We start from the raw sequence: 19654 nt of genomic DNA, 5'->3' as shown, positions 1-19654 counted from the left end.
TGGGGCTTGAACTCAGGGCCTGGGCATTGTCCCTGAGCTCTTTTGCTCAAGGCTAGCACTCTGCCACTTTGAACCACAGTGCCACATCCAGTTTGCTGGTGGTTAATTGGAACTAGAGTCTGAGCTGGCTTTGAATTGCATCCTCAGATCTCCGCCTCTTGAGTATTTAGGATTCCAAGTGTGAGCCACCAGCATTCATCTGAGTTCTGGGAACTTCTTAATTAATTTGCTTACCGCTATATAAGAGATAGCATATAAATTACATTATCAATCACAAAATAAGATTTTAGGAGATAATAAAAGAAAACAAATGAATGTTTAAGAGAGAAGACAAGATAAATCTACAAATATTCCAATCTACTTTCTTGAGAAATGTTCTGCATGTGGATAGAAATGTTATCAAGTACACAATGCAATTCAGTTGCTTTTCCACAATGAATCCCAAACATCTAGTACATATCACAACCACCTCAAATATCACAGCGGCCTCAGAGATCACAAACGCCTCAAACATCACAACCACGTGGACACTGGGAGCTGTTAGCGGGCCATTGAATAAAACTGTTGTAGTACTGTCTAGTAAAAATGCAGTTTGGCCAGGCACCGGTGGCCAGAGACTCTCCGATTAACCTCCAGAAAACCGGCAGTGGCGCTGTGGCTCCAGTGGTGGAGCGCTCTCCCTGAACTGAAGAGCTTAGGGACAGTGCCCAGGCCCATAGTTCAAGCCCCAAGATGGACAAAAAGAAAAAGAAATGCAGTATGATTCCAAATGTTGTAAGAGGAACAGTTAAAAGTTTTTAAAAAGACATCACCTTTACAGTAAATAACAAAAGATAAAATAATTAGTAAGTAAAAAAGAGATAAATTTTGATAATACTGATTTTATATAACCAATACATCCAATGTATTGTCACTTCAACATGTAGTGAATATAACAAATTATTAATGGCATACATGGAATTATTTGATTAAAACTTCAAAATCAAATGTGAATTTTACAATATGGCACATCTCAGTTTGGCTAACTATTAAGTACTAACTGGGCCATTTGTGACTGGTGATTACCATTTTGGTCAGTGCAGAAATCCATATGCTATTCATTGACTAAATTATTTTCTCCTTCTGCATTCTAAGTTAATGTTGTTTTAACATAGCTATTGATTTTAAAGTAGCATAGTTTTCAATATATAACAATTCTTCTGGAGACTATATATATGTGTGTGTATGTGCATTCTTATGGCAATACATATATTTGACACAGAACTGTTACCCCCAACTCCAGTAAAAAGAAATACAATTATTTATATTCCTTGAGTTATCTTTAGCAAGTCCATACAGCAGTGATTGATGGGTGGTACTTTTCAGCACTGCTTCTGAAATGTTACAGTGAATTTTTTAACCACACTCAGAAATTGAGATGACTAATAAAATGTTTAGGAAAAGAGTATGTGGGGTATGCTTGTAATTGGGGCTATGAGTGTAAGAAGTGTCCACAGTGGCCAACACCTCTTCTCCCTCATCTTGCTTGGAGTGCCTAAAGGATGCACCATCAGCCATCTCTTAGCCACAAAATTTTGACATATCATAGTCACTCTTTCACTTTCTCTTTAGCCCAACACTTGACCAACTACAAAAATCTTGCCAATTCAGCCTACAAAATGTATTTGATATTTATTTCGGTCTCTATACTCATAGATTTAGACAGAGTTCTAAAATCTGACACTTATGGACTCTAGGTACCTGCAGGCTCCAAGCCTTCAGTGCTATTAGAAATGCCCCCCTAAATGATAGATTGGAAGACATCCCTCATGTTCACAGCTCTCTAATGTCCCAATACATATAAGATATAAACTAAACAGCTCAGTGTGTTGTCAGAGCACTCCACAATTACATCCTAATCAATTTCATCTTCGACTTTAAGCTCCCTGTTCCATAACAAACTGACCATTCTTGCCTCTAGGCACGTGCTAGTCTTTTAGCCATATGTTTTCAACCCAGTCCTGAAGATCAACCTTGAAATCAGTTTCATGAAACTTTTCTAGAATGTATCAATCCTCAAATGTCTTATGAGAGCCTTTGTTGTATGCCAAGTCATAAGCTATATGATAGAAAAAGTATTTTTTCTTAAAATTTTCCCATTAGTAATTGCTGTTTGTAAAACAACAGGACCAATGCTATAATGGAATGTGTAAAATGTATTGTTGAAAGGTCAGAGGAAAACAATCTGTCTGTGGAGATAGAGCAGGGAAGACTTTACAGAGGGATTAATACTTGAGCAGAATATCGGAAGGATTTGTATTCATTTTCCAGGAAGAAAGAATAGGGGAGAGTGAACCTGGCTATGCAAAAAAAAAAAATCTATGATTTGAGAATGGGCAATAGCCTGGTATTACTAGAAGAGGGATGGATTTTCAAAATACTTAGCAATAAACAGCATGACTACTGACCAACCAGAAATGATGACGGTCTTACTTTTACATGTGAAGTAGTTATCACTTTAGAATCAAAGTCAGATGTGCCTGGCCCAAGAGGTACAGCTAGAAGAATAAGCTAATACAGATTAATAATGCTAGGATAATGATTTGAAGTTATCTCAGTGGTAGGGGAAGCTTTGAAAGGTTCTAGATAAGTAAAAGATATGTTATCAATATTTCAGAAAACTCAACCCGGCAGCTCTATAGAGAATTGGCTTGAAGGGAAAGAAAAGATTGAAACAGTACTTGGATGACTGCAGTAGCCAGGTAAGAAATAAAATGAAGCTTCACTGAATTCAGGCCCATAAAGACAGAGATTTAAAGATCAAATTCAAGGCATATTTAGGGGATAAAATTCATAGGATTTGATGAGCAATTAAATATGAAGGATAGGAGAGTGACAGATAATGGATGCATTGGAGATCTCTAGTTTGGAAAACTGAAGCACAGTAGTGCCATGAAACCAGAACACAGAGAGGGATAAATACTTTTGCAAGGAGAAATTAAAATATCTAAGAAACGCTACTGGATATATCCTGAAGACAGTTATAAATAAGAGACTGGAATCCAGAAGACATAAATAAATATTTGAGAATTATAGAGCATTATCCTGTGGTTGAAATGAAAATAAATGAATTTCCAGAGGTAAGAAAAATGTAAGAGGAAAACATGGCTCAGAATAAAATCCTGGTACTGATTGTCACATAAGAAATGGGAATAAATCAGTGTTCCATGCTGTATTGAGGCAATTTATAGACTTGAAAGGGCAGGAATTATATCTTATTCATCTTTGCTTATCTTTTAAGTTAATTAAAAAATATTGGCACCTAGTACACTTATGAATATGCGCAAAAATATTTGCTGAATTGCACTGAGCCTCAGCTTTATTCTGAAGTATTTGAATTCATCAAATTTGACCTCCCTTTCAGAATCAATGATGAAAATTACATACAGCCATTCATGTAAAAGCATCAAGTTCTTATACTGGGCTTTCATCTTTGGTTAGAATAGACAAGCATTAAAAATTGATGATCTATTAGGAAAAATGAAAATATCAACCAAAAAAGGAACTAGAAGATAAGAATCTTCTCAAAGTGAATCTTCTGTTAAGGATGGGAATTCTTTTTTTAAAATTGTTATTATAAAGGTGATGTGATATACAGAGGGGTTACAGTTACATAGGTCAGGTAAAGAGTACATGTCTTTTTGGACAATGCTTCCCTTGCTCTCTCTCAGTTTTTCCTTCCTGACCCCATCCATAAGTTGTATAGTTGATTTTCAACATAGTGTCTATTGAGCAAGGTGGGAATTTTTAGTGAAATGTATAGTAATACAGCTAAATTTTTAAGTATGGTAGAAAAATGTCTGAGTTGCTGTATAATTAGCCATTGGCAAGAGTTTTATTTTATTATGACTTTGATTTGAGCATAAGTGTGCTTTCCCTCTTTCTTTTAAGAGATGAGAGATGAATTCATGCTATGCCACTTAAATTGGCCTTAAACCCTTAAGCTCAATGGTTTCTCCTGCCTCAGCCTCCCAAATAACTGGTACTACAGGCAGGCTTTACTATGCTAAGCTAAATTGCACCTTTTAGCTCAGTAGAAGTACAAACTGGAACCTGAGAATATAAAGGCTTAGATAAAATGAAAGCATATGGAATGTCAAATTTGTGCAGGGCAATGTGCTAGTCATAGAGGAAAAGAAATGCAAATAATCTTTTACCATCCTCTGAACCACTGACAAAATTTAGGCCTTAAGATTGTTGCCATAATTTAATTTGGAGGATGGAGGCTGGATGTGTGGCAAAATCTTTCCCTTGATTTCTTCAATGATGAGAAGTATTTTTCCAACAAAAAAATCAACTCACCTTTTCTTTTACTACAAGGAAAAGCTGTAAGAAATAGTAGCATATATAAATAGCCCAGGGTCTGTATAATGGTTGTCTGTATAATGTTTTAGTTGTATTTAATCACTGCAGTAAGAAAGATGTAAAGAACAGGAAGGAAGGAAGGAAGGAAGGAGGGAGGGAAAAAAAAGGAAGGGAGGAAAGGGGAGGGAAGGGGAGGGAGGGGAGGAGAGGGAAGGCTTGTGCTCCAGTTTTGCTACTTACCAGCTGGATGACATTAATAATATCACTTTAGTTTTCTCATCCTTAAAATGAATTGAAACTACTTTGATTCTTGGGTTATTGTGATGTGCGAATGAGATAATTTATGTGCAATTCTATAGCATAGTATATAAGTGTTGATTATTGTTTACATTGACAGTAGGGATTTTTGCCACCAAATCTGACTTGAGAACCCAAGAAGTCTGCTGCTTAATTCCCATCAGATTCAGAAGACAGGCAACAATTTATCGCTTCCCAATAATTGTTGTTACTTATGTTACCAAAAGAATTTTTGCAAAACCCCAAGGGTCAACATTATTATTCTTATTTTTCAAATATGAAAATTTATTTTCTGTAGAAGTTAAATCATTTAACTAAAGTCACACCATTAATAAGGAGAAAACCAGAGATTCTAAAGTCCATGCTTCAGTATTTGAACTTGGATTGTTGGTTTTGTTGGTTTAATGATACTTATATAGTCGTTTTGGGGATACTTTGATGCTGGCAGTCTCTGAGAAAGAAGAAGCAGACCACACATTCTCCTGACTTTCAATACTGTACATCAGGTTTAGTACCAAGAATTAAATCTCAGTGTCTCTGGTCTCTGGTGTTGTTTTTGTTTCTTTCCTTCTCCTTTCCATTTTCCTTCCTTCCTTCCTTTCTTCCTTCCTTCTTTCCTTCCTTCCTTCTTTCCTTCCTTCCTTCCTTCCTCCTTCCTCCCTCCCTTCCTCTCTCCCTCCCTTCCTGTCTCTCTCTTTCTCTCTATCTTTCCTTCTTTTCCTTTCCTTCTTTTTTGAGACAGGGTCTACTATCTAACTCAACCTTGAGATTCTCTTGCCTTGGCTTCTACAGACATGAACCACCACATGTGATAAGATTGCCATCATGCAATCAGCACTCTTATGAATTTATATATTCCTATCAAGTAAAAGAAATTAACCAAACATGTATTTTCAATTTTCTATACTCAAGAACTCTAGAACATGTCCAGATTTCCTCTAACTTTGATGTTTTCTTCTATGGAGTAGTTCTAGAAGTAGAATATTCTACGTTTTTTTGTGAGGATTTTATTTAAATTTAATTTTATTATCAAGGTGATGTACATACCTATGTAAGGTATTGAGTACAATTCTTGTCGAACTTGTTACCCCCTCCCTTTAACTGTTTAGGTTGCTTTTGTCCACAGCCCTGCTTCCAAATTTTACCATTCTGTCTAAGAGATTGAAGCCTAAAGTGGCAAAGAGGAAGCACAGAAGTCCTGCAGCCAGCAATGAATCCAAGACTGGAACCTTGCATTAGCCTTCATCCCAGGTCAGTGCCCATTTGGGCACTGGATGGACTAGTCCCTGGGTGGACTACTCTAATCGATTCTCATGCTTCAAGTACAACGGAGCTTTTGGATGTGCTGCTATTCACTAACACCAGGGATGTCACAGCAGTGACTCAATCTTGAATCGAAACCCACAAACTTCTGCCTCTTACATAATAGAAGCACTTATCACATGGCCTAATTCTTGCTGGGATTTAAAGGCCTGTCCAAAAAAAAAACTTAAACTTTTAAAATTTCTCCAAACCTCAAAATAGCAATTCCAAAAAAAGAAGCTAAGAATTTGGGCCTTACAAATCAATCTTTTAGAGAGAAATCTCTAAGAGTCAAACTAGAAGGCAATTAAAATCTTTTGTTTATTTCCTACAAAGCAAATTCATTTTTTAACCTACTTGGACTACATTTAACTCATAGAAAGAAGAAAAGTAGTTGCAGATAACCATGGTCTCCCTGGCTCTGGCTCTGCCTTTCTCTCATTGGTCTTTGCCCTTCCTCATTGTAGAATCCAGTCCCAGGAAGAGCTACCCCTTAGGCTGGAAAAAATGGCTCTCCTTAGTACTTACAGTCTAGAAATTGAGTACTTAGATAAACCCATAAGAAGGTCTACCTTAAGTCAGACCATAAGAAGCATTAATAGAAGTTCTAGCATGTTGCTATGTAAATTCAGAGGGCAATCAGACTAAACAAATTATGAAAATTGCCTAAATTCTATAAGAATAATTAGCATGGTAAATGATACAAAAAAGCCAAGACTACATTTTTCTCCTTGATTATATTGTTCACTCTATTCTAAAAATATATATAAATAAACCAGATTAGAAAGTCAGGCTCTATTTCAGATTTCAAATTGTGTACAAAATTTTGAGCGTGTCTTAATATATAGAAAATGAATTTCCAAAGACCAGAATACCCCAGCTCCTATTATTAAAAAAAACTAGGGAGGACAAACAGGAATATCTCAGCTGAGCTCAACCACCGTGAGGACCCATGGAGCAAGACAGAGAATCGCTAAGGTAACCAGAGAGCAGAATGTAATTACCCAAATTGGAATTCAGCCAGGCTGTACAGGCAATACCCACACTCTTTAGAAAATGTCATAGACTCTTTTAATAACCATGGCAATTTTCTTCCATAAACATGTATTAGTAGGACATATCAGAACAAGAATAAAATATTCTTGTTTTCTACACCCATGAATGGATACAGTGCCAAAGCAAGGAAGACAGAATTTAAATCTCAGAAACACAATTATGAACTTGCTTAGCTACAACATACACTCTTGTTTTCAAATGCAATTTTTAAAAATATGGGATGAGAGGCACAAGGATATGTGTGCACTAGAATGCAAATATGATTCAACAATAGAATTCAGATGAGATATTGTGCACTACCAGTGAAGGCTAATGTTCAAATTCTTCATGTTGCTGGCCCAGTAGTATTGTATTAAAAAGACTAATTGACATGTCATAAATGTGAGAACATATTCTGGACCAAATAAAAAAGAAACACCTTAGGTTTATGATGTCTACAGAATTTTAAATTATAATACGCCTACTGCTCAAAGTGATTTAAATTATTTAATCAAATATTTTAGAAAGGTCATGTTTTGCTGTTTTGGTTTTTGCTTGCTTGTTTTTGTTTTGTGAGTGCGTATGTGCCAGTACAGGGGCTTGATCTCCAGCTCTGGGCTCTACCCCTTGCTTTTTTACTCAAAGCTGGCACTCTACCACTTGAGCCACAGCATACTTTCTTCTTTTTGGTGATCAATTGGAGATAAAAGCCTTTCTGTCCATGTTGGCTTTGAACTATGATCCTCAGGATTAGAGGCATGAGCCAACAGTGCCCAGCTCCAGAAAAAGTTTAAAGGTTGATAAACATGTGGAGGAAATATGTGGACATACAAGACATTAAGAATGCAGAACAGTGATAAGTTTGAAGACAGTGAAGAAAGAAAGCAAATTATGAGCTAGTGCTGGTATTACCTGGTTAGATAAATGATATTGACAATGTTTAGTGAGTACTTTGTTCAAAGCACTAATATAAAGTACAAGTTTTTGTCTCTTTAATGGTACAAAACTTCAAGATAGATCAGGGAGGGGGCCTCATGACTCGTTCTCAATCTGGGCATGACCTCAGTAGAGCTGGTTCAGGGCTCAAATCTGGGTCACTAGCTCAGCTGCTATCTGAGACTATCAGAAACTTAACTTTTATGTAATTTTTGTTTTCTTTATCTGGAAAACAAGTATACTTATAGCTCTCTTTCAAGGTTAATAAGGTCAAATAAGGTAAGTTTTATAAAACAAGCACAGTGTGTACAAGGTAGTAAGTAAACAACACAGAATTTCAATGGCTAGAGTACTTATAAACAATATCTTTTTCTAATGATATAATATTAAAATATCCATTGTCATAATTCATCCTCAAGCTTTAGATCAGGCTGGTCACTTATTTCTGATATCCTCCTTCCTGTCCCTGAAGACTAGGAGGTGATAGATTTGATAATTCATTTGTGTTTGTGTGTGTATGTGTGTTTGTGAGTGTGCCTTGTCACTGTCACTTAGCTTTTTTTCCTCAAAAGGAGCACTCTCCTACATGAGCCAGATCCCTACTTCTAGCTTTTTGCTGGTTGACTGAAAATAAGAGTCTCAAAGACTTTTCTGCTAAATCTGGCTTAGTACCCTGACCCTCAGATCTCAGCCTTCTGAGTAGCTAGGATTACAGGCATGAGCTATCTGCACCCAGCTAACTCTTTTTATTTTTAAAATCAAACTTCTTTTACTTTAAATCTAGAGATCATGACAAATGAAAATAATTGTAATTTTATTGTACTCTATTTTTACTTTATTAGTGAAGAATATAGCTGATGCCTTGTAATGTAAGACTTTGGCAATATTAGTTCTAATAAGCACTAACTAGTATTACTGGCACAAATATAATGATATTTCTGTAGGAAAACATAAGTTCTGAATTACAAATCCATATATAATGTCTAAACCCAACCTTGAGATGTTGGAAGGTAGCCACATGTTTCAAGACCATTTCATTACACTAGATAGCATGATGGGACACTGATTTATAATTCACTCTGGTGAACTGCATTCTCATGTTGATCTGGAAATTTGCTTTAGACTCTTTGTAAAGATCATATTATAGCATTTTTGTCCTGGTCCTATAGGCAGTTGCTCTTTAAAAAAAAAACATGAATTATGTCAACCTAGTGTGATTGATGGCAGTAAGAACAAGACTGTGATACAACCTTGCCTTTGAAGTTAGGGGTTTTGTTTTCTTTTGTTTGTGTTTGTATTGGTGTTGGTTATGGGCCTTGAACTCAGGGCCTGGTTTCTAGCACTCTACCATGTTGAGCCACAGTGCCACTTCCAACCCTGCTTTTGAAAAGAACAAAGTAAGCCAGACCCAAAGAAACATAGCCTGTATGATTTCCCTCATTTGTAAGAATTAGAATGTGTCCATAAATCTACAAGTAAAAACAATGGATGGTAAAAGACAAAAAATTACTCTTGGACAGGATAAACAGGACTCTAAACATTCACACAATAAGACTAAATGAGGATATTCTTAGGAGGGGATCACAAAGGCTCAATAGCTATGTGAATATGATCTTATAAAATGATGATTATTGAAATGAACTCCAAGAAATGGAAACAAGAATATTTTTTGTTATTTTTTCCTTTGTCACTGTTTTTGATTTCTATACCTTTTGTCTTGTATGTAAGTTTGTCTGCTTTGGGGAGCGGAAGGGGAAGCACAGAAATGGTGGGACAAAAGATGAACTGATTCAGCAGTAATAGTAGATACGATGTTGGAAGTGAACTATATAACTTATGGGGGAAGGTGTTTGGGAGGGACAAAACTGGGAGAAAAGAAGGGACTCTGTTCAAAAAGAAATGCACTTATTACCTGACTTATGTAACTGTAACCCCTCTGTACATCATCATTACAATAAAAATATTTTTAGATAGAAAAGATACTCCAGACTCCTTTTTACAATTATTTAAGGATAATTTTTAAAATGAAATGAAAAAAGCGGCTCAGAATGACAATTTACAACTACTCCTACAAAGCTGCCAACTGCAGTCTATCCAAATTATGTCTCTTGCTGTCCAAGCGTAGTGGCTCAGTTCTCCCTTCCATTATTCTAGGTGACAGGTCGTATTGGGTGTCAGTAATTCATCAAATAAACATATTGGATTCCAAAGCCAGTCTAATCAACAACCTGCAAATAGTAGGTCTTTGTGTTGGAAAAGCCTGGCAGAACAGTGAGGCACATGCCTTTGGGTTAGAGTTGCTCTAGCAGGCCTGCTCCTAGCGGCAGTGAGAGAAATAGCTCATATATTCCATCATTAGAATGTGGTCAATGATAGGTAGTATGTATTTACCTTTATACATATTGTTTTTATTTAAAACACTTGCCAGATACTGACACAACACATCATTCATAGTCAGTTATGCTTTCATGTGAAGCATTATTTTGCTAAACTGTAAGTAAAACAAATAGTGCTTTCTTCTCTACTTCCTAATTAGACAATTGTGTGATTGCTTTTTAAAAGGCTGTAACCACTTATATTGTTCAAGAATATCATACCGACAATGTTTATTCTTCATGGCAGTAAATATAAAGCCCTTTTCAGCAACGTATTTTAAAGTTTACTAATAGCTATAACCACTTCCATTTTTCAAGAATGCCTTACTGATAATGTTTATTCTGATAGGCAGTAAACATATAGCCCATTTCAACAACATATTTTAAATTTACTGATAGTTACAGCTCACGTTCCAATGCAATTCCAACCTCCTATAAAATTCAGGTCACATGTGAAAATACAGAATGTGAGTCCTTCCAAAGTAGATCCAGTATTGTTGCTCAGCAGTCATAAAGAATAGAAATCTGATGTTGATTTTACTTGCAAATGACACAAACTTAGAATCAGGCAAAACCCAGCAGACTTTAAATATCAAAGTTTACATCTAGCTCTCTTAGAGTGTTTCATCATAAGCTTTCCCACTGGTTCCCTTTTAGTAAATGCTGGTAAGTTTTCTTCATAATCAAAGTACTGCAAAGCCGCACCCTTAATTAATGATGGCTGCCCTGTGCCATCTAAAAATTAGTGGAGAGCTAGCTGGTCTTTTCAATATTGGCAAGTTGCTCAGGTCCAGGAAAGCCAGAGCAATTTTGAAATAAATAGTGATATTAATAAATCTAAGCTTCTTTTCTTAGAGGTTTCAAGTTATGATTATGAGTATACTGCTGCCTCTTTTTGTGCTTCCATGTAATGATTTCAATGTTAGCTTCATGGACGTTAGAGGATGCTTAGAGTGAAATGTTCAGTGTAGCTGGGTGAGGAGACAAACCATGGCACAGGTTTGTACCATGTATGGCACCAAAATTGTTCAATATTTTTTCCAGGAACAATGGTATGCATGCTGCCATATACAATCAGGCTTAAAATTATTCTTTATTCCAGAACTGGGAAATGACAATATGGATGTTTTTTGATCTACTTGCCCAATGAGGCCTTAGAGGTGAGAATCTAAGTACTTCCTTCCTTCTTTCCTGATGTTAAGTTTAAGGAAGCACTCATCTGCCTCACATGGATAGAAGTTCTAAGTCATAGAGCTATAGTTGTATAATTCTTACACATATGATCTTTTTATTCTCCTTATACTTTCCCCCCAAAGCTTAATATATTATTTTTCTAGGGCTACAATAAAAAGTACCACAGATTGGGTGGCTCATATAACAGAAATGTATTTTCTCATACTACTGGAGGCCTGGACTACAGATCAAGTTGTCACTAGGATTGGTCTCATCTGAGACCACTCCCCTGGGCTTATAGAGATGAGCCTTGTCTATCATTGCTGCCAGAACACAACACCTGAGACTGGGAAATTTATAAACAGCATCAATTTATTGCTCACAGTCATAGAGGTTAAGAAATCCCAGCTTAAGGTTCAACATTTAGTGAAGGCCTCTTTCTCGTAGATGGCACTATGTGGTTGTTCTCAGAGAATGGAAAAGTAGATGAATAAAAATAAGAGTGCTGGGTGCCAGTGGCTCACGTCTGTAATCCTAGCTACTCAGCAGGCTGAGATCTGAGGATCATGGTTCAAAGCCAGCGCAGGCAGGAAAGTCTGTGAGACTCTTATCTCCAATAATCCACCAGAAAACTGGAAATGGCACTGTGATTCAAGTGGTAGAGCGCTCACCGTGAGCTGAAGAGCGCAGGGACAGCGCCCAACCTCAGGGTTCAAGCCCCAGGACCAACCAAAAAAAAAAAATAAGGGTGAATTTGTGCTCAGACAGCAGAAGCAGAAGATCAGGGGCACAGGGTTGCAAGGCCTCAGTGTTCTCTATAATCTTTTACAAAGCCAGAAGTTCCATGATTCCCTGTCCTCGTGATTTAGCATCTCCTAAAGACTCCTTCCCGTAATGCTACTACTGTGACTATTAAGTTTCAACACATCTAATTTGGAAAATATTTTATATTGAATTGAGATCCACTCATTTGACCCCATGTTAATTAAATTACCTGATTTTAAGTACATCCATACATGCTTTAGTTTCTTTTTAGGTCCTAATTTTTTCTCCTTTTGCTCAGTATACCCATGATCTGAGATTCTAGAGGTTAGGACTCTACAATAGTTAGGACAGAAATAGGGCAAAGGGGGTTTTGTAGTTTAACCCACAACAATAAGAAAATTAAAAAGAGCTACTGAGGAGAATGGATTCCAAGGGGCCAGGCCCATCCTTCCATCTTTCTCTACCTTCTCCACCCACTTCTCTTCCCTTTACCCAGCTGCCTCTCAGATACCTTCTTAGAAACATTAGGTTACCAAAGGAAGCTACTCAATAATTAGCTTCCCAACTACTACTGGATGTATACACGAACAACACATGGCATATGACATAGTTGGAAAGGTAAAGGAAAGCAGCTCTGTATTCAAACCACTTGTGTCAAACACACATTGTCACATGGTATCAACAGTTCAGCTATAAGCAAGGTACCTGAGAAGGGGCACTGGAAAGCTAGATGTGAACATGGTTTTCTTTAAGTTTCCAACAGGGGAATGAATGCAAGGCTCAAATAAGATAATGAAGATTAAGGAGCATTGCAAATTAAAAATCAAAAGCCTAAGGTATTGTATGAAAAAAATCCCTAAAACCTGCTTTCAAATTACAGCATTGTCTCTTCCTTCTCATTCTCCACCTGCACACTCCCCAGGCTAATTGCCTGTATTATTACAAGTCACCTTACTTAATCAAATTTAAATGTTCAGCCTCTAGTTAATTGAAGGCTCAGTAGCTGTAACTAAATGTGATAGATTATTACTTATTTGATAATTTTGGGGGATTGATTTATCAAGCTTGAGATGGATTTTTCTCTCTTTTCTAAATAATTCCTTTATTTTTCCCTCATATCTTGAAGTTTGTTTTGAAGCTTTATCAATATTTAGTTTTATACATGAAGTATTCTTTTGAATATATATATGTATGCATATTGCATTTATGCCTTACCTCCTTTTTGCCTCTCTCTGGGCCTTTATAACCTATTGTGTATCCTCTTATAGCCTGATCATCTGAATGAGTCATGCTCCTAAAATTTATCTCTTATTAAGTAAGCCTCTGCTCATGTCCTTAACCTTTGCTAACCTTAGAGGTTCTTTCCAAGAACCATCTCTACCGTTCTCCTGGGTTCCCCACTGTCTACAGCAATTGCCAGTGTCTCTTCCTGATTGGTTCAAGTTCTCCCCTCAGACAGAGCATCTGCCATCTTCCCAATGGTAGCTTTTCTTTTTTGAATCACTAAATGTTTCTGGGAAGAGAGTCATCCTCTTCTCAATTTGGCAACACAGAAGGGACAAGGCCAGGTGCTGTGTGGGATGTATGCTTGAGTCAGACACAGCTCCTGCTGTCTGGAGCTCAGTCACATGGGGAAGAACACCAGGGTAAACAATGCCATGAAGATGCAAGAAGTCCTTTGCAGAAGTGAGAATCCAAGTGAAGGTGGAGTTCTTTCTCACTAGGGAATCAAATACAGTCTAAGGGAGATGAGATGTTGGAGCTGGGTCTTAATAGGATTTCAAAAGAAGAGGACTTGAAGAGGGTATTGAAAGTGAAGAGCAAGAGGAAGGTTTTCACAGCTAGCAGGAAATCTAGTGTTTTGGAGGCCAAACCAATACAAAGAGAGGAACATCATTTGCAGAGTGCTGGGAATAAACCAGCATGAAGAGTTCTGAAGGTCAGATGTGTGTCACTGGTTAACATGTCTATTGTGTGGCTCAGCAGTTCAGCCATGTGGCCACACTCCCATTTGTGCTCATGGTGACAAGGTTGGAGTCATGACACCTAGTGATGGGTCTGGTTGAATACCTCATCATATGAACTATGAATGAGTCACCCATCATTCTCTTAAGAGGAAAGAATGATACAATTATATACCTGTACTAATCTGAATTCTAACCCTCCCCCCCAAAAAAAAAACTTTTGGCGATCTGTATTCTAAAACAAGTTAATAACCACATGAGATAATTAAAACTCAATTCCGTCTGTGTTTGCCCACCTTCCTGGATACGATCCTCCCACTTCTGCATCCTGTGGGTAGCTAGGTTGACAGGCTACCTACATTAGTCCCAATTTTATCTTTTATCAGCCACAGAATGATGAAATGGTCACGTTTTAGAACAAGTGCTCAAGAGAAAGGAGCCCACAGGTTTGGTATTAGGTTGCTAGCTTTTCTTGCTCTTCCTCTATGAAATCACACACTTATTTCACAGCTCAGTTCAACATGAGGTGTCATGATTCCTGTCTTGGCATCTCTAGTACAAACTTCATCTTAGCTCCAATTGTGTATTTCCAACATTTAACATTGATCAATGGCTACTTGATTATTGGTTCTCTCCATCTACTCACTCTGTTCCCACTTAACTAAATCCATTTTCCAGTTCAGTTTCCTTTCCCCAGTTCAGTTTCCTGTCCATTTCCCTTTTCTTTATTATCATTTCAGCCATTCTTCCATACTTGCTAAGCTATTTAAAACTCAAAATTATTTTTTGATTCATTCCATCTCCAATTCCTTCTCAAACTAAAAATTGAATTGATTTTCATCTGAACCTTCTTTTGGCCCCCATTTTTTTTCCTCCACAGTCTTTGATTCTGGATCATTGGGATAGTTTTTTTTTTCTCATTGGCTTCTCTGACTCTAATCCAACCTGAACAGAGCTGCCAAACTAATCTTCTTTAATATATCACTTTCATCATGCTGATTCCCTGCTCAATAATTTTAGATAGTTCCCTATTTCATATTCAACCCAAAAAGACTGAAAGCCCACTAGGAAATTTCCCAGATGCTCTCTTCCCTGAGTGGTACATATTATTATCCCAGTTGTTCTGATGATGACAATTGAGGTGCCAAATTTTAACTTGCCAAAGGCTAATAATTAGCAGAGCTAGGATTACAACCCCGTCCTTTAAGTCCTGGTCCAGTGCTTCTCTTTAATGGAAATTTATAGTTCTACTTCTTGGGTTTTAAGAATCTCCATAATCTCCCTTTGCCTCATTAAACCAATTTTATTTTTTCCAGCCACCCAGCATGGTCTTCTTTTGTGACTAGACTTGGCTCAATTTACCTACCTCAATTCTGCTTCTCCATGGCCTTCTTTAAGCTTACTCTGGCTCTTCCTATCCTTTAAGATGAAATAATTTAAGTCCTAAATAGTTTGACCAAGAGGTTCTGGTGGGTCCTGACAACATTTGCCTTCTTCAGTCAGATTCCTAGAGCATTTGTGTTCCTGCTCAGTGGTTCATGGCACACAGACAAGCCCCATGGGACAGAGTAGAGAAGGGGAAAATTTCATGATCTCTGCTTCCCTATGCTTACAAAGCAACCATTACATTATATGCCACTCATGTATATGTGCTATTGCTTTCAAAAAATAAGTAGATATTGTTGTGATAAATCAAGAACACATTAACTTAAAATAATGCTTGCCTCTGGACAGTGGTGGCTCACACCTGTAACCCTACAACTCAACAGGCTGATATCTGAGGGTCATGGTTTAAAGCCAGCCTGGGCAGAAAAAAAGTCCATGACACTCATCTGCAATCAACCATCAAAAAGCCAGAAAGAAGCTGTAGCTCAGTGGTAGAATACCAGCCTTGAGTGAGAAGGCAAGGAAGAGTGAGAGGCCTGGAGCTCAGCCCTAGAAAGGGCATTTAAAAAAAAGAAAGAAAAAAGATAAAGAAAAGAACATAATGTTTGCCTTTGCCATCACGTACTTTTTAAATTTCAAGTGCTAAACACATATGCGCTATCACATAAAGTTTCTATCTAGCATAGAAAGGAATCTTTCATTTCAAGCCACTGAAATGCATGTAGATTCATTCATCCACCACTGCACATGTTCTTCAACCTTGTGGGATCCTGTAAAACCTACAAAGGGTTTCTTGTTAGATACAGAAAAACTAGAGCATGCTTCTAAACCCTACAGTATTTCATCCAGCACTGAGTACATGGTGAGTGTTCAACAAATACTTGTTACAAACTTCACTCAGCTAGTTAACTGTAGTGGTATAACTAAAAAGAAATTTGGGCTTATTTGCTGAGTGATTGACTGAGAATATGAACAATTCTACAGCTTATAAAGGCACACTAAATCTCTTCTTTTGTTCCAATCATGGTTATTTTGCATGGTTATCTTGGTGAACACTCTAATAGTTGTTTTTTATTTTAAAAAAATGAGATGATGAGGGTTTTGGCTGAAGGACTTGATCAGTAGATACTCAAATACTTCACTTCTATTTCTAAATGGAAATTGGAGACCACCTTAAAAGAAATCACTTGAATTCTCCATTCCCAAACAGTGTCTCAAAATCCAAGATGATAAAAACTCTTGAATTAATTCCTGGATTTCAAATTCAGTTACAGTATTAAATTAGGCATATATATTGGCCTCAATAATGATATCTATATATTGGTCATGAGATATATTACCATTTTGTGTATTGTTGTTGTTATTATTAAGTAGTTGAATAAAAGGGTTACAATTTTGTAAGTCAGGTTTTGAGTACAATGCTTCTTGATCAATATCACTCCTTCCTTCATTGAGACATGTTACCTTTGGGTAGAGAATTGAGGATTGAGAAAAGATTTTAGGGTCTGGCATAGGCAGAAAAGTTCTTATCACAGAATAATGTATAGGGACACATAATAAATAAAGCTATTCAAAGATTTCTCAAGTAGCTGAAATTTACTCATTTATAGTTTTCAAGTCGTTCATATTTTAAAAAATTACTTCAATGTTTCCTTCAAGGCATGGTGGCGCATTCTTGCAATCTTAGCTACTTGGGAAGTGGAGGCAGGAGAATTATGAGTTTGAGGCCAGCTTGGGCCAACCTGTTTTGAGACCTTATCTCAAAAACAAAACACCATAAAAAGGCTGGAGGCCTGGCTAAAGTGATAGCACACTTCCTTACCATGCATAAGGCCCTAATTGAACCTAAAATGTCTTACATATTTTCAATTTGTATTTTCATAATACTGAGAATAACTTTTCCTTTGACTCATTGTATTAAAGATCAATAATTCAATATTTATTTTATGTGATGCAGGTTTCTAGCAGGGTTTTTTTGACCTATAACATTAAGTGGCCTCACACCACTCTATACTCTGAGTTTTAAAAGATTAAAATAAATTATCCCAGTTTAATATTTAATTTAAATTTGCAAAGACATGTAGTCTCTACAAAAACCCTTCAGTCATCATGTTACCTTATGTAACTACAATATAATCATTCAAACCAAAGACTTAACTCTGGTACAATACTATTAATTAAAATTCAAAGTTTATTCAAATGTTCAAGTCTTTCTCTTTATATTCATTTTTTTTCTGTTTTGAATTTAACTCAGAACTCAGAATACAGAACCATGGAGTTTAGTATTTTTTTTACCTAGACTCTTCTCAGTCTCTTCTTGTCTGTCATAGAACCTACTGTCCTGATAAATGCTTGCCAGTTACTTTTTTAGACTGCCCTTCAGTTTTCCTGACTTTTCAAGTGGTTATATTAGGTTTTATACTTTTTCCAAAAAAGTAACACAGGATTCATTATGTGATAGATCATATTCCTGGCATTAACCTTGATCACATTGGTTGGGCCACACTGTTTTCCATATGCAGTTGGCACATATTTCTATGATTTATAATATCATATTTCTGTCTTCAGAACAAGGCATCTAATGTTACTCCTGTACTTGCTGATAGTAATTTGTGTTTCTAATCTGTTATAGGTCTAAAAGTAGCAACAAAAATATTGGTTAGACAAAGAAACATAGGTCCCATGGTTTCCCTTATTTGCAATATCTAGTATATGTACGAGTCAAGCGGAAAAGGTCAGATAATGTGATGTCAGGAAAATGAACCCTTAGATATGTTTTTAATGTTTTTTCTTTCATACATGTGTTTCTAACGCATTTATAAGATTATCTCTTTGTAGCTTTGTATGTCCCTCCCCCACAGTATAACCCCTGCTTTCACTATATTTGATGTCAGTATAACTTGTGGAGGAGATGGGGAAAAACCAGTTGCTTAAGGATACAGGTGGATCTGATGCAACAATGAGAAGTACAAGTTGTCACGTCCAAACGAGCTTTACAACGTCAGTGCGGGGGGAGGGGGGTTGGGGGGGAAGGGGGTGGGAGGGAGGGGGGAAGGAGAAGGATTGGGATGGGGGGAGGGGGGAGGCTGGGAAGGGATGGGAAGGGTAAACAAAGGAGGAGGCTGCAATGCTTGGTAAGAAATGTACGTATTATCCTGCCCATGCAATTGTAACCCCTCTGTACAGTATGTTCACAAATAAAATAAAATAAAATTAAAAAAAAATATTGGTTAGAATTCTTCTCAAAATTTAGAAATATAAGCTCTGAGTAAGTGTTTATTATAGACTTCGATTTCTTTTTATGCTTAGATATTTTTGTGACTATATTTGTGGTCTTGGTATGAAGGTTTTATTCTAGGATCTACATTGCTCATAATGTCTAATGAGTGGTCCTTCCTGAAGCATTACTTTTGTGGTGCTTATGTATCAGATGAAGATACCTAAAAGCATCAAAATGGAATCATCACAAGTTGACTCACAAGTGCCCACTTCAGCTCATCACATAAGCTTGTTTTCCCAGCTTTCTTCCCCAGTGGGTGAGCCATGAAATAGGAACAGGAGTTTGGCAGCCATTAATCTAGTTCATATGTAATATGTTAGATATAAAGATAAGAATTTGATGGGAAGCCTGAAAACTACAAGACTCATTCATGATAACATGAATGTTAATCATTCTGTGTACATCAGGCTCCAAATTCCAAAATTACTCAGCCTGAAGGACCAACAAAACAATCTAGTCTGCCTGTTTCACCTTTCCAATGTGATCAACACGATAGAAAAGTCTTAGTGAGGAGGTTCTTCATAATTTCTTGGTAGGATTTTCCCTGAAGCCATTCTAGGAAGGATTTTGTGGGTCTTAACATCCTTTGAAAGAAGTGAAAAAGATAAACAGCTGAGTGAGGTGGTGCATGTCTATATCCCAGCTACCCACATGTCAGAAGCAGGAGGATCAAGGGCTGTAGGGCCAGCCCAGGCAAAGGCAGCTCCATGCCCCGGTTTCAAACAATAGAATAAAACCAAAGGGCTGGAGCATAGATTAAGTAGTATAGCACATAGCTAGATTATATATGGCCCTCC

Source organism: Dipodomys ordii, unplaced genomic scaffold, assembly GCF_000151885.1.
Source record: "Dipodomys ordii isolate 6190 unplaced genomic scaffold, Dord_2.0 Scaffold175, whole genome shotgun sequence".
Classification (NCBI taxonomy): domain Eukaryota; kingdom Metazoa; phylum Chordata; class Mammalia; order Rodentia; family Heteromyidae; genus Dipodomys; species Dipodomys ordii.
The sequence above is the reverse complement of the archived record's forward strand: the minus strand, read 5'-3'. Positions refer to the sequence as shown.